The sequence below is a fragment of the Gossypium hirsutum genome, chromosome A02 (genome assembly GCF_007990345.1).
Source record: "Gossypium hirsutum isolate 1008001.06 chromosome A02, Gossypium_hirsutum_v2.1, whole genome shotgun sequence".
NCBI lineage: Eukaryota > Viridiplantae > Streptophyta > Magnoliopsida > Malvales > Malvaceae > Gossypium > Gossypium hirsutum.
This window is the reverse complement of record NC_053425.1, coordinates 95257760-95271985: the sequence shown is the minus strand read 5'-3', so window position 1 is coordinate 95271985 and position 14226 is coordinate 95257760.

Here is a 14226-nt window from a genome sequence, read left to right as displayed (position 1 = left end):
CCCCTGTTTTATAGTGCTCGAAAGCTCGTGAAGGTTGGAGATCACTAGAGCATCGTCACACTATCAACTAGTCATTTCGGGTATACTTCGTAAAATCATTTTGGTATAATGACATGTGTATCACCCCTTACCTGTACCCGAGGTCGGGATAGGATGCGAGGTATTACTGAACACATACACGATCATTCATGCAAAAATTCAGGCTATAATTTTTTTCTTTAAAACAACTTCATTCATACATACACAAATTGTCCCTAATATGAGCCTACGAACCCCAAAACAGCCATCGAAAAAGGACCAGGACTAAATCGGGAACTTTTTAGAAAATTTTGGGAAATTCCCCTATTACAGAGCCACACGCCTGTGTGAGACAGGGGACACACCAGTGTGCTCTCTACACGCCCGTGTCCTCCGGCCGTGTAACTCTCTGACTATGACGTCAGCATCAACTTAGTGTCACACGACCGTGTGATCAATTAAAATTAAGTGAATTTTTTTTATAAAAAGGTGCAGACTTCACACGGCCAGAGTACATGCCCATATGGGTAGGTCGTGCCCCTCACACGGCTAAGACACTTGCCCATGTCTTAGCCCATATGTTTACTACTAAACATATTGACTTGCAAAATTAGGGTGCAGGGGACACACGGCCATTCAACACACCCCTAGGGCAGACCATGTGTCACACACGGTCTAAACACATACTCGTGTGTCTGCCCGTGTGAACCATTTAAAAGCTATTTTCCAAGCCATTGGAAACCCTTTTTTGTATACACACTCATGTATTTCATGGACACTAAATATGGTATATAATTACACTTAAACATCCTTGACATGATTCATACATGTAAATAGTATTACTCCTGTTCAAGTTGCACTTCTTGTATTGGGGTTATCATTAGCACCTTCCACATTTTATACTTAGGCCATGATATAACCACATACCATTTTATGCCATAACCATTCTCAAGTTATTAGGCCTCATTTTACACATCCATTCATGCTAGGCTATACAATTACATAACAAGAAATATTTAAACCTAAACATGTATATTTAGTAGGGTTACTACTCATATCAATATGAACCACATCTCATGGCCACATACAAAATGAATTAGCATATCTTCATAAGCCTTTTTTTTTTGGCTGACCAAATGACACATATAACAAAATGATCAAAAAAAATCCTATACATGCCATTATACCAAAACGAATGTTTTGTTATACCAAAACGAGACTTGTTGATAGTGTGATCAAGGCTCCCACCGTCTTCCAAGCTCCACGAGCTCTATAAAATAGGGAAAAATAAAATGGGGTAAGCATTGACATGCTTAGTAAGTACATATAACAGGAAAGTAAACTTATCGGTTATTATAACATACAACCACATTAAATAGGCAATCCATCAAGTATAGAATATTTTCCCTAATACATGTACTCAATCATCAAGTTAGACATATAGTAATATATGATAATAAACAATTAAGAGATGAGCTCATCATGACAAAAATCTCAATTCCACTTCTCATACTAATCCCGTTGAATTTCTCGAAATCTTGATGGATATTCTTTAGTACACTTATGGCGTACTAAATCATTTATCATCAATTCATATTAGTAACCTTTTCAACAAGCGCACTCCCGCGAACCTCATTCTTTTACGGTAGGATTCTCAGTCCAGGCTAAACCCCCGTAGTATAAACTCATAGAGTAATGTCGGGATTACCAATCCAGGCTAAATTCCCTGCAACGACAAATACTCTAATGAGCTTGGATCCAAATTATTAGTCCAGGCTAAATTCAGATCCTAATTCAGATTACCTGTCCGAGCTAAATCCATTTAAAGCATATATTCTTCGGGAGGCCAGATCCATAAGGAACACCCGTCCGGGCTAGATCCTTTTTACCTTCAATTTATTTTCAAGAATTCCATCGAATACCCTTTTCATTCAACCGAGATATTTAAATCCTTTTTAAATCAATACAATCATGTTTCATGAATTATTATAAATTGAGTATCAAAATTTATATCACATTTAAGAATATACATTTAAGTATGTTAAAAGTATTACTTCGAGTTACATGAACTTACTTGGAAGATGTTTCAGATTTGGTTTCAGTTATTCTGAAACCTTTTGTTTTCCACGGTCAACCTCCAGAATTGGTCTCTCGGGGTCTATATAAACAAAATATATTTTTATTCTATCTTATTATTCAAATTTAGCCCAAAGTTTCACTCTTGGGCAAAATGACCACTTTACCCCTAACCTTTCACATTTTTATAATTTGGTCCTAATGCTCATAAAACAAAATGCATGTATTCTCTTGGTTACCTAAGCCTAGCCGAATCTATCCTAAGCTTATATTAGCCCACATTTTTTTCTATGTCACATTTCTACCTCCAATTTTATACCTTTTACAAATAGGTCACTTTTTAGTGTTTTCATGAAAAATTATCTAGTAAAAGATGTTTATCTAACATCTAACTTTCATTATCCTCCATAAATTATCAAAGAAAAATCATCTCATGCATGGGTCAAATTTCTAGCATGAACCCTAGCTTGAAGTATGGGTAGAAATGGATAGAGCATGTTATTAGGATCTCAAAAATGTAAAGAACGTTAAAAACGGGGCTAGAAGTCACTTACTATCAAGCTTGAAAATCTCAAAACCCTAGCTTATGAAACCCTTGCAAATTTTGGCAGCCACAAGGAAGAAGATGAGTGAATTTTGCTTTGATTTTCCCTTTTTATTTCATTTATTACTAGATGAACAAAATGCCCTTCCTTACTAAACTTTCAAATTTTTCCATCCATGCCCATTTTTGTCCAAAAACTTAGAATTTTGGCAAATTTCTATTTAAAACCTCCTAATTAATAATCCAAAACAATTTCATACAAATTTCCTCTAAAACACAAGTTTTGCAATTTATTCGATTTGGTACCTAATTTTAAATTGGACACCTTACACCTAGATTTTCTTTATGAAACTTTCACACATGCATGCTTTCATGTCCTAGACCTGAAAAAAATCTTAAAAAAGATATTTTTATGATGGGTTTGTGGTCCCAAAACCACTATTCTGACAAGGCCCTAATTTGGGATGTTACAATTCTCCCCCCTTAAGGACTTTTATTGTCGAAAGTCTTACTGGAAAATAAGTTTGGATATTGGTTTCTCATGGCCTCTTCGGGCTCCCATGTAGCCTCTTCAACTCCATGCCTATGCCACAACACTTTTACCAAGGCAATATCCTTGTTCCTCAACTGTTTAACTTCTTTAGCCAAAATCCTAATCGGTTCTTCACCATAAGTTATGTCCGGTCTAATATCAACTTCCACCAGTGAAATCACGTGGGATGGGTCTGACCTGTATCTTCACAGCATGGATACATGGAATACATCATGAATCATTTCCAGTTTGGATGGTAAGGCTAATCATAGGCTAATGGTCCAACTCTCTCGGTAATCTCATATGGTCCAATAAATCGCGAACTCAATTTGCCTTTCTGGCCAAATCTCAAAACCTTTTTCCATGGAGACACTTTCAAAAATACTTTATCTCCAACTTGAAATTCAATCTCTTTTCTTCTCAAATCAGCATACGACTTTCGCCTATCCGATGCCACTTTCAAGCAATCACGTATCACCTTAACCTTTTTTTCAGTTTCCTTGATTAAGTCAACTCTGTGAATCTGGTGTTCTTTGAGTTCTGTCCAATACAATGGAGTTCGGCAATTTCGGCCATACAATGCCTCATAAGGTTCCATTTTCAAACTCGTTTGGAAACTATTGTTGTAGGCGAACTCCACTAATGGTAAGTATTTTTCTTAACTACCCTAAAATTCAAGAACACAACACCATTACATGTCCTCAAGAATCTGAATCATCCGCTCAGACTAACCATCAGTCTGCAGGTGGAAAGCTATGCTAAAACTCAACCTTGCACCCAAAGCTTCTTATAGTTTCTTCCAAAATCTCGAAGTAAATCTCGGGTCCCTAACTGAGATGATCGACAGTGGTACCTCGTGTAATCTCACAATCTCAAAAATATACAACTCAGTCAGTTTATCAAGTGAGTAGTCGGTTTGTACTGGAATAAAGTGAGCCGACTTTGTCAGCCTATCAACCACAACCCAAACAGCATCTTTCTTTTTCGGTGTCAAAGGCAACCCTGTCACAAAATCCATAGTAATCCTGTCCCACTTCCATTCGAGGACCATCATAGGTTGTAAGTAGCCCAAAGGTACTTGATGTTTAGCCTTGACCTGTTGATAATATCAAGCATTTCGATACAAATTCAGAGCTATCTCTTTTCATGCCATTCCACCAGTACGTTGTCTTCAAGTCATTGTACATCTTGGTACTTTCCGGATGAATAGACAAATGACTATCATGCGCCTCTTGTAAAATTTTCTAAATAAGTTCATTATCTTTAGGTATACAGACCCTATCTCGAAACACCAATCATGTGCTCATAGTCCTCAAAGTAAACAAGGACTTCCTACTCAAGGCATTGGCGACCACATTCACCTTTCCCGAGTGATAATCAATTATCAGCTCATAATCTTTAATCAATTCTAACCATCTCCATTGTCTCAGATTCAATTCCTTTTGAGTTATCAAGTACTTCAAACTTTTGTGATCGGTGAATACACGGCAAGTTTTACCATACAAATGGTGTCTCCAAATTTTCAAGGCAAAAACAATGGCAACTACCTCCAAGTCATGAGTTGGATAATTTTTCTCGTGCGACTTTAATTTTCTCAAAGTATAGGCTATCACTTTGCCCTCTTGCATAAGCACGCAACCTAGTCCACTCAAGGACGCATTGCTATAGACCACAAATTCTTTTCCCGGCTTGGGTTGCAGTAAAACTGGAGCTTCTGTCAACAATGTCTTTAATTTCGCAAAACTCAGCTAACATTTTTTTGACCATTCAAACTTAACATCTTTTTGCAGCAACCTCGTTAAGGGAGTTGCAATAATAGAAAATCCCTTTACAAAGCATCAGTAGTAACCAACTAAGCCTAAGAAGCTTCTAACCTCAGTTACATTCTTTGGCTGCTTCCACTAGACAATAGTAGAAATCTTATTTGGATCAACTCGGATACCATCACCCGACACAATGTGACCCGAGTATCTGACCTCTCGAAGCCAAAATTCACTTTTTTCTAAACTTAGCATATAATTGCTTATCTCGTAAAGTCTGCAAAATAGTCCTCAAATGTTTAGCATGTTCAAACTCGTTACGGGAATAAATCAAAATATTGTCGATGAATACCACAATGAACTTGTCCAAGTATAGTCAGAAAATACGATTCATTAAATCCATAAATGCAGCTGGGGCATTTTTTAGACCAAAAGGCCTGACAAGGAACTCATAGTGACCATACCTCATCTTGAAGGCAGTTTTAGGCACGTCCGACTCTTTAACTCGTAACTGGTAGTAGCCAGGTCTCAGATCTATCATTGAAAACACGGTGGCTCCCCTCAATTGATCGAACAAGTCATGTATTTTGACCCATGTGTGACATGCGTGTATTTTGATGATCAATGGAGGAATATGAATGTTTGAGCCATGGTAAACATCTTTTACTAGGTGATTTTTAGTGAAAACACCAAAACAAGGGAGTTGTTTGTAAAAGTGTAAAAGAGAATAGTAATAATGTGAAATAAAAGAAACTATAGGTTGATATGAGCATATTAAAGGTTTGGTTAGGCTTGGGTAACCAAGAAAATGCATGCATTTCATTTTACGAGCTTAAGGACTAAATTGTAAATATGTGAAAGTTTAGGGGTCAAAATGTAAATTTCTAAAAGTATGAATTATGGACCCATTTGAATAATGTGAATAATAAATAAGTTAAATTTGGCATTATAGATCAAGAAAAACATGAACCGGGACTTGATCGAGGAATGAATAAAGTACACGACGATTAAGCTCGATTATCATCATTTTGTACCGAGGTAAGTACATATGCAAATAATGTGGTGTTGTAGCATGTTTTTAATGCTTTAATATATTGTGATAAATGTTTCATTGTGATTATGAGTTATATGCTTCTAGATTGCTATGAAAGCATGAATGTTATTATAGTCGTGATTTACGACGTTACGAGCAAGTACGATGGAGATACTATATGCAAGTGAGGAAAAATCCCATTTGAAATTTATGAATAGTTTAGGATACAAGTGACATGGCACTAGGAACTATGACGTTCGAACTCGTTGAGTGGTCCGGGTTCGTGAGATATGTGGCATCCAAGCTCGTTGAGAGGTCCGATTTCATTATGGATGCGAGCATCCAAGCTTGTTGAGAGGTCTGAGTTCATAATGGATACAATTCATGTAACATTCGAGCTCATTGAGAGGTGCGAGTTCATTATGGATGTGTTACATGTTATGTGGTAGCTTCGGCTACGTTGTATCTGTGGCACTTATGTGCAAGATTTTCGCGTATCCAATAGTATTCCGATAAGTCAACGGGTAATGTAATAAATGTAATAAGAGTCCCAAGGAGAACATATGAAAGAGGTATCGTTATGGATACTTTACAATGAGCACGGGTATGTATGCTAAACTTATGAATAATGCCTTAATAAAGATTGATTTACGATGAGCACATATATATATGTATATATATGTCCGTATCATGAGTAAGTAAGAAGGCTTGAATAATGAATAATCTTTATGCATATGTTGCTATGTTTCTGCATGTTGATTCCTTACTACCATTTTATATTATTTGTAAGTGGACTTACTAAGCTTTAATGCTTACTCCCCTCTCTTTCAATCCTTTGTAGTTTCGCCAAGCTGACTTGGGGATCGGAAGCTGTCAGAGTATTCAATCACACTATCAAAAGACTATTGGGTATAGTGAAATTATTATTTTGAGTATGGCATGTATATGAAACTTGGTCATTTTGTCGTCTGTGTCATGCTATTTGGCCCAATTGTGAAGGCCTATGATAATGATGATTCATTTTGTAATGGCCATGTGATATGGCTCATATTTGATCATTTAGGTTGTAATCTAATTACCCATGCATGCATGTGCTAGTGTTTTGATGGTAAGATAAGTTATTGCTTAGTGACTGCAGGATAATGATGTGATATGTTGTTGATCGATAAATGTATGCTAAAGTATGAATTGGGTGCTAAAGGATAAGGAATAACCTAATGGCTTAAAATGACTATAATTATGAATGCACAATTTTAAGTCATGATAATAAGTTTAACAATGGATGAAATTGATGTGGAATGCCTTTAAATAGTGTAACAAATGAATGTGCAATAGGATGACTTTATGAAGATTTGAGAGTGCCATGATGTGGAATATTTGAGTGCTTGAATATGTCATGTTGCATGTTATAAAGTATGTTTGAATGTATGTGTGATTATGGGTGACTATTGGCTTGGAAAATAGCCTTTAAATGGTCCACACAGTAGACACACGAGTGTGTGTCTAGACCTTGTGTGGCAGACGGTCTATTCCATGAGTGTGTTGATTGGCCGTGTGTCCCCTGCACCTAAAATTTCTAAGTCAGTATGCATGGAAGTAAACACACGGGCAGAAACACGGCAGTATGTCTCAACTGTGTGGAGGACACGGCCTAGCGCACAGGCTTGTGCCTTGGCCATGTGCCCCTAAATTAGTGAAGACGTTATAAACAGAATGTCCAATTTTTGGACACGGGCGATGACACAGGCGTGTCTAGGCTGTGTGAGGGACACAAGCCAGTGACACGGGCATGTGCTAGGCTGTGTGAAAACCCTTGTAGGTTCGAAATAAAAAATAAATTTTAGTAATTCCACACAGGTATGGGACACAAGCGTGTCCCAAAGCACACGGGCGTGTGCATTGACTCCACACGGGCGTGTGAGGCTTAAACCTAGAAACTTTCTTAGAATTTTATTAAGTTCTTAGTTTAGTTTCAGGTTTCTTTTAATGTATGTTTTGGACCTCGTAGGTCCATAATAAGGATAATATGATCTTGATTGATCGATTTTAATTTGGAATGAAATTTTTTGACCCGTATTTTCTGAAAATGCCCTATTTATGTACTATAATGCCTCGTACCTTGTCCTAGTCTCGGGTATGGGTAAGGGGTGTTACATTTAGTGGTATTAGAGCTATAGTTTAGTCGATTCTTGGACTAACCTAGTGTATTTGAGTCTAGCTAGACATGCCATACATATATATAAGTAATGATAGTGTGACGACTCCTGATAGTATTAAAATGTGTTTTCATATAACAAATAGATCCTGACAGAGCAGTGGCGGATGACGTAGAAAGTAACGCCCCTGCTCTAGTTGAAAGAGCGATGCCACCTGAAATTAGACCCAAAACTGTCAGTAGAGGAGAAGGAGGCAGAGAGGCCTTTCTCCACATGATGAATGCATGGTATACAGAGTTCGTTCGAACGAACCCGAATGCTCAACCTCCCCCACCTCCCTCAAATCCTTAACCCGCACCTGTGATGCCTCAACATATGGATTTCATGAGGTTTTCTAAAACACCTATTAATTGAATTCGAAAACAAGGTGCTAAAGAATTTAAGGCAAATTCCAATGATGACCTTGAAAGAGATGAGTTCTGGTTAGAGAACTCGAAATGGGTATTCAAAGAATTATCATGTACACCCGAGGAGTGCTTGAAATGTGACAGATCCCTGTTGAGAGATGCGGCGTATCATTAGTAGAGAACACTGATATCTGTAGTACCACCAAAGAGGGTTACTTGGGAATTCTTTCAAGAGGAATTTTGAAAGAAATACATTAGTGAAAGATTCATCAAATAGAAGCATAAAGAATTCCTGGAATTGAAATAAGGTTGTATGACAGTCTGTGAGTATGAGAGAGAATTTGTCACACTCAACAAATATGCTCAGGAGTGCGTACCCTCTGAGGCTAAGATGTGCAGAAGATGGACTCAATGAGGATATTAAGACATTAGTGGGTATTCTTGAGTTGAAAGAATTTGTGGTACTTGTTGAACGGGCTTGCAAAGCCGAAGACTTGGTTAAAGAGGGGAAGAAGCCCGAGTCTGATGCAAGAAGTACAAGAAAGAGGTACATGAGTAAGTCATTGCCCTCTCAGTCTAAGAAATCTAGAGAGATGTATTCTCATTCACATGTGTCAGCTAGACATTCATACAGGAATCGTAGAAAGTAGAATTCGAGTTTTAGATCTCAGGATACATTTGTGGCAAGCGTGGGTAATGCTAAACCCTCCAAGGCTGAATTTCCACAATGTGGTAGACATCATTCTGGAAACTATAGAGTGAGTGAAGGATCTTGTTTTAAATGTGGTTCTCTAGACCACTTTATTAAGGACTATCCCGAGATGAAGGAAAAAGAAAGATTTCAGAGATCAAGACCGAGTGGCGTAGCTTCTAGGGGAAAACCCTTGAAAAATGTCGGGAATGGGTCCGGTAGTAAGAATGTGACATGAGACACAGTAGTGAGGTCCAAAGTTAGGGCTCCGGCTAGAGCCTATGCCATATGTGCACGCGAAGATGCAACTTCTCCTGATGTGATCACTAGTAAATTTTCTCTCTATGATACTAATTTTATTACTTTGATAGACCTTGGTTCCACTCATTCGTATGTATCTATGAAATTGGCATCTAGTCTTAATATTCCTGTCGAGTCTACAGAATTTGTAATTAAGGTGTCTAACCCGTTAGGAAAGCATGTGATAGTTGATAAAGTACGTAAGAAATGTTCGTTAATGGTTAAAGGTCATTGTTTTTCGGTCGACTTGATGTTATTGCCATTTGATGAATTTGATGTCATACTGGGTATGGATTGGTTGACACTACATGAGGCTATAGTGAATTATAGATAGAAAGTTATGGAACTGAAATGTTAAAATGGTGGAATTCTTCAGGTTGAATCAGATGATGCAGAGAAGTCACCAATGATGATATCTTCAATGGATGCTTAAAGATATATAAGAAAAGGGTATGAAGCTTATTTGGCATATATATTGAATACAAAGGAATCCGACTTGAAAATCGAATCAGTGTCGGTTGTGTACGAGTATACAGACATATTTTCGGAGGAATTGCTGGGTTTACCTCTAGTTCGAGAAGTTGAATTCAGTATTGAGCTAATGCCAGGGATGGCACCCATCTCTATTGCCCCATATAGGATGGCCCCGACTGAACTGAAAGAATTGAAACCATAGTTGTAAGAGCTGACTGACAAGGGTTTTGCAAGACCAAACTTTTCGCCGTGGGGTGCTCCCGTGCTATTCGTGAAAAAGGACGGCTCTATGAGATTATGCATTGACTACTGGCATCTCAATAAGGTGACAATCAAAAATAAATATCCTCTTCAAACAATTGATGACTTGTTTGATCAACTGAAGGGAGCGACGTGGTTCTCTAAGATAGACTTGAGGTCTGGATACTACCAGTTACGAGTGAAAGAGTCTGAAGTGCCTAAGACTGCCTTTAGAACCAGGTATGACCACTATGAGTTTCTTGTTATGCTGTTTGGACTGACAAATGCTCCTGTCGTGTTTATGGATTTAATGAACTGAATTTTCGGCCATACTTATCTAAGTTTGTTATGGTGTTTATCGATGATATTCTAATTTATTCTAAAGATGAGGCAGAGCATTTGAGAACTATTTTATAGACTCTGAGGGATAAACAGTTATATGTAAAGTTTAGTAAAAGCAGGTTTTGGCTTCGAGAGGTTGGATTTTTAGGCCACATTGTTTCAGGAGATGGAATACGAGTTGATCCCAATAAGATTTCTACTATTGTCGAATGGAAGCCACCGAGGAATGTAACTGAAGTTAGGAGCTTTTTGGGTTTAGCCGGTTATTACATACGATTTGTGAAAGGATTTTCAATGATAGACACCCCAATGATGAGGTTGTTGCAAAAAGATGTGAAGTTCGAACGGACGGAGAAGTGTCAACGAGTTTTAAGAAACTGAAAGCTTTGTTAACCGATGCACCAATGTTAGTACAACTAGAATTAGGGAAAGAATTCTTGATTTATAGTGATGCATCCTTGAATGGACTAGGTTGTATCCTTATGCAAGAAGGTAAGGTAGTAGCTTATGCTTCGAGACAACTGAAGCCCCATGAGAAGAACTATCCTGCGCATGATTTAGAATTAGCCGCTATTGTATTTGCTTTGTAGATTTGGCGATATTACCTATTCGGGGAGAAATGTCATGTCTATTCAGACCACAAAAGTCTTAAATATCTTATGACTCAAAAGGACTTGAACTTGATGCAACGAAGGTGGCTTGAATTGTTAAAAGATTATGAGCTTGTGATAGATTATCACCTTGGTAAGGCAAATGTAGTTGCCAATGCCTTAAGCAGAAAGTCTTTATTTGCTTTGAGAGCTATGAATGCACGGCTAGCCCTATTTCATGATGGCGCTATTCTAACAGAGTTAAAAAATAGACCAATTTTTCTTTAACAGATTTGTGATGCTCAGGAAGCTGATAAGGAGTTACAAGCTAAGAAAGCTCAGTGTGAGTCGAACAGTGAATCAGATTTCCAAATAGGTTCTGATGGTTGTCTGAGGTTCCATGGAACGATTTGTGTCTCGAAGAATGCTGAGTTGGTTTGGGATATTGTTCATGAGGCTCATAACGGAGGAATGTCAGTTCACCCGGGTAGCACAAAGATGTACAATGATTTAAAGAAAACGTATTAGTGGAATGGCATGAAAAGAGATATATCCGAATTTGTATCAAGATGCTTGATTTGCCAACAAGTAAAAGTCAAATACCAGGTACCTTCAGGTTTACTTCAGCCTATATTAGTTCCCGAGTAGAAATGGGACAGAATTACTATGGACTTTGTGACAAGGTTATCGTTGACACCAAGAAAGAAAGATGTTGTATGGGTAGTGGTTGACAGATTAACTAAGTTAGCTCATTTTATACCGGTACACGTTGATTATTCACTTCATAAGTTAGCTGATCTGTACATTTCTAAGATTGTAAGACTTCATGGAGTACCTTTATTGATTATTTTAGAAAGGGATCCGAGGTTCACTTCACGATTTTGGAAGAAGTTACAAGAAGCTTTGGGTACAAAGCTAAATTTTAGTACCGCTTTTCATCCACAAACTGATGGACAATCCGAGAGAGTAATTCAGACACTTGAGGATATGCTTAGATGTTGTGTTCTTGAATTTCAAGTTAATTGGAAAAAGTACCTACCTTTGGTTGAATTTGCCTATAACAATAGCTATCAGACGAGTTTGAATATGGCACCTTATGAAGCATTGTATGGACGTAAATGTCCTACACCGTTGTATTGGACTGAGCTTAAGGAGAATAAGATTTATGGGATAGATTTAATTAAGGAAACCAAGGAAAAAGTGAAAGTAATTAGTGATTGTTTAAAAGCGGCATCGGATAGACAAAAGTCGTATGCAGATTTGAAAAAGAAAGAAGTTGAGTATCAAGTTGGTGATAAGGAATTCTTGAAAGTATCCCCATGGAAGAAGGTTTTGAGATTCGGTAGAAAAGGCAAGTTGAGTCCTCACTTTATAGGACCATATGAGGTTACCAAGAGGATAGGGCCTGTTGCTTATCGATTGGCTTTGCTGACTGAATTAGAAAAGATTCACGATGTGTTTCATGTGTCCATGTTGTGTCGATATAGATCCGACCCTTCACATGTGATTGTACCGACAGAGGTTGAAATCAGACCAGATATGACTTATGGTAAGGAACCTGTTAAGATCTTGGCTCAGGAAGTCAAGCAATTGAGAAAAAAAATGTTGCTCTTGTGAAAGTTTTATGGCAAAGACATGGGGTTGAAGAGGTTACTTGCGAGCCCAAGGAGGCCATGAGGAAACAATATTCAAACCTTTTCACCAGTAAATTTTCGAGGATGAAAATCCCTAAAAGAGGGAGAGTTGTGACATCTCAAATTAGGGCCTAATCAGAATAGTGGTTTCGAGACCACAAATTCGAAGATAGAAATAATTATTTTATGATTCTCATGAGGTTTATGTTATGAATGCATGCTTGTGTAGAAGTTTCATGATGATGAAGAAATTCTATGCATAAAATGTCTAATTGCATTTTAAAGACCAAATTGAATAAAGTCCAAAACTTGCATTCTAGAAGCTTTAAGCATGAACTTGCTTTAGATTATGAATTAGAGGGTCCTAATTAGCAATTTGACCAATTTCTATAATTTTGGACAAAAATGGACATGCATAGGAAAAATGTAAAAAAGAAACCCTAGTGGTATTTTGGTCATTTGGTAATTAAAAGAATAAAAAGGGAAAAATAAGCCAAAATTGGTGTCCATCTTCTTCCTTCATTGCCGAAAATTGCAAGACACCATAGCTAGGGTTTGTTCAACATTTTCAAGCTTGATTGTAAGTGCATCCTATCCTCGTTTTTAATGTTCTTTGCATTTTTGAAGTCCTTGAAGCATGATCTACCCATTTCTAGCTATATTTTAAGCTAAGGTTCATGTATAAAATTTGACCCATGTGTGACATGCATGTATTTTGATGACTAATAGAGGAATATAAATGTTTGAGCCATGATAAACATCTTTTACTAAGTGATTTTTAGTGAAAACACCTAAACAAGGGACTTGTTTGTAAAAGTGTAAAAGAGAACAGTAATAATGTGAAATAAAAGAAAATATAGGTTGATATGAGCATAGTAAAGGTTCGGCTAAGCTTGGGTAACCAAGAAAATGCATGCATTTCATTTTACGAGCCTAAAGACTAAATCGTAAATATGTAAAAGTTTAAGGGTCAAAATGTAAATTTGAAAAAGTATGAATTATGGACCCATTTGAACAATGTGAATAATAAATAAGTTAAATTTGGCATTATAGATCAAGAAAAATGTGAACCGGGACTTGATCAAATTAAGAATAAAGTACACGGCGATTAAGCTCGATTATCATCATTTTGTACCGAGGTAAGTACATATGCAAATAATGTGGTGTTGTAGCATGTTTTTAATGCTTTAATATATTGTGATAAATGTTTCATTGTGATTATGAGTTATATGCTTCTAGATTGCTATGAAAGCATGAATGTTATTATAGTCGTGATTTACGATGTTACGAGCAAGTACGATGGAGATACTATATGCAAGTGATGAAAAATCCCGTTTGAACCTTAGGAATAGTTTAGGATACAAGTGACATGGCACTAGGAACTATGACGTCCGAACTCATTGAGTGGTCCGGGTTCATGAGATATGTG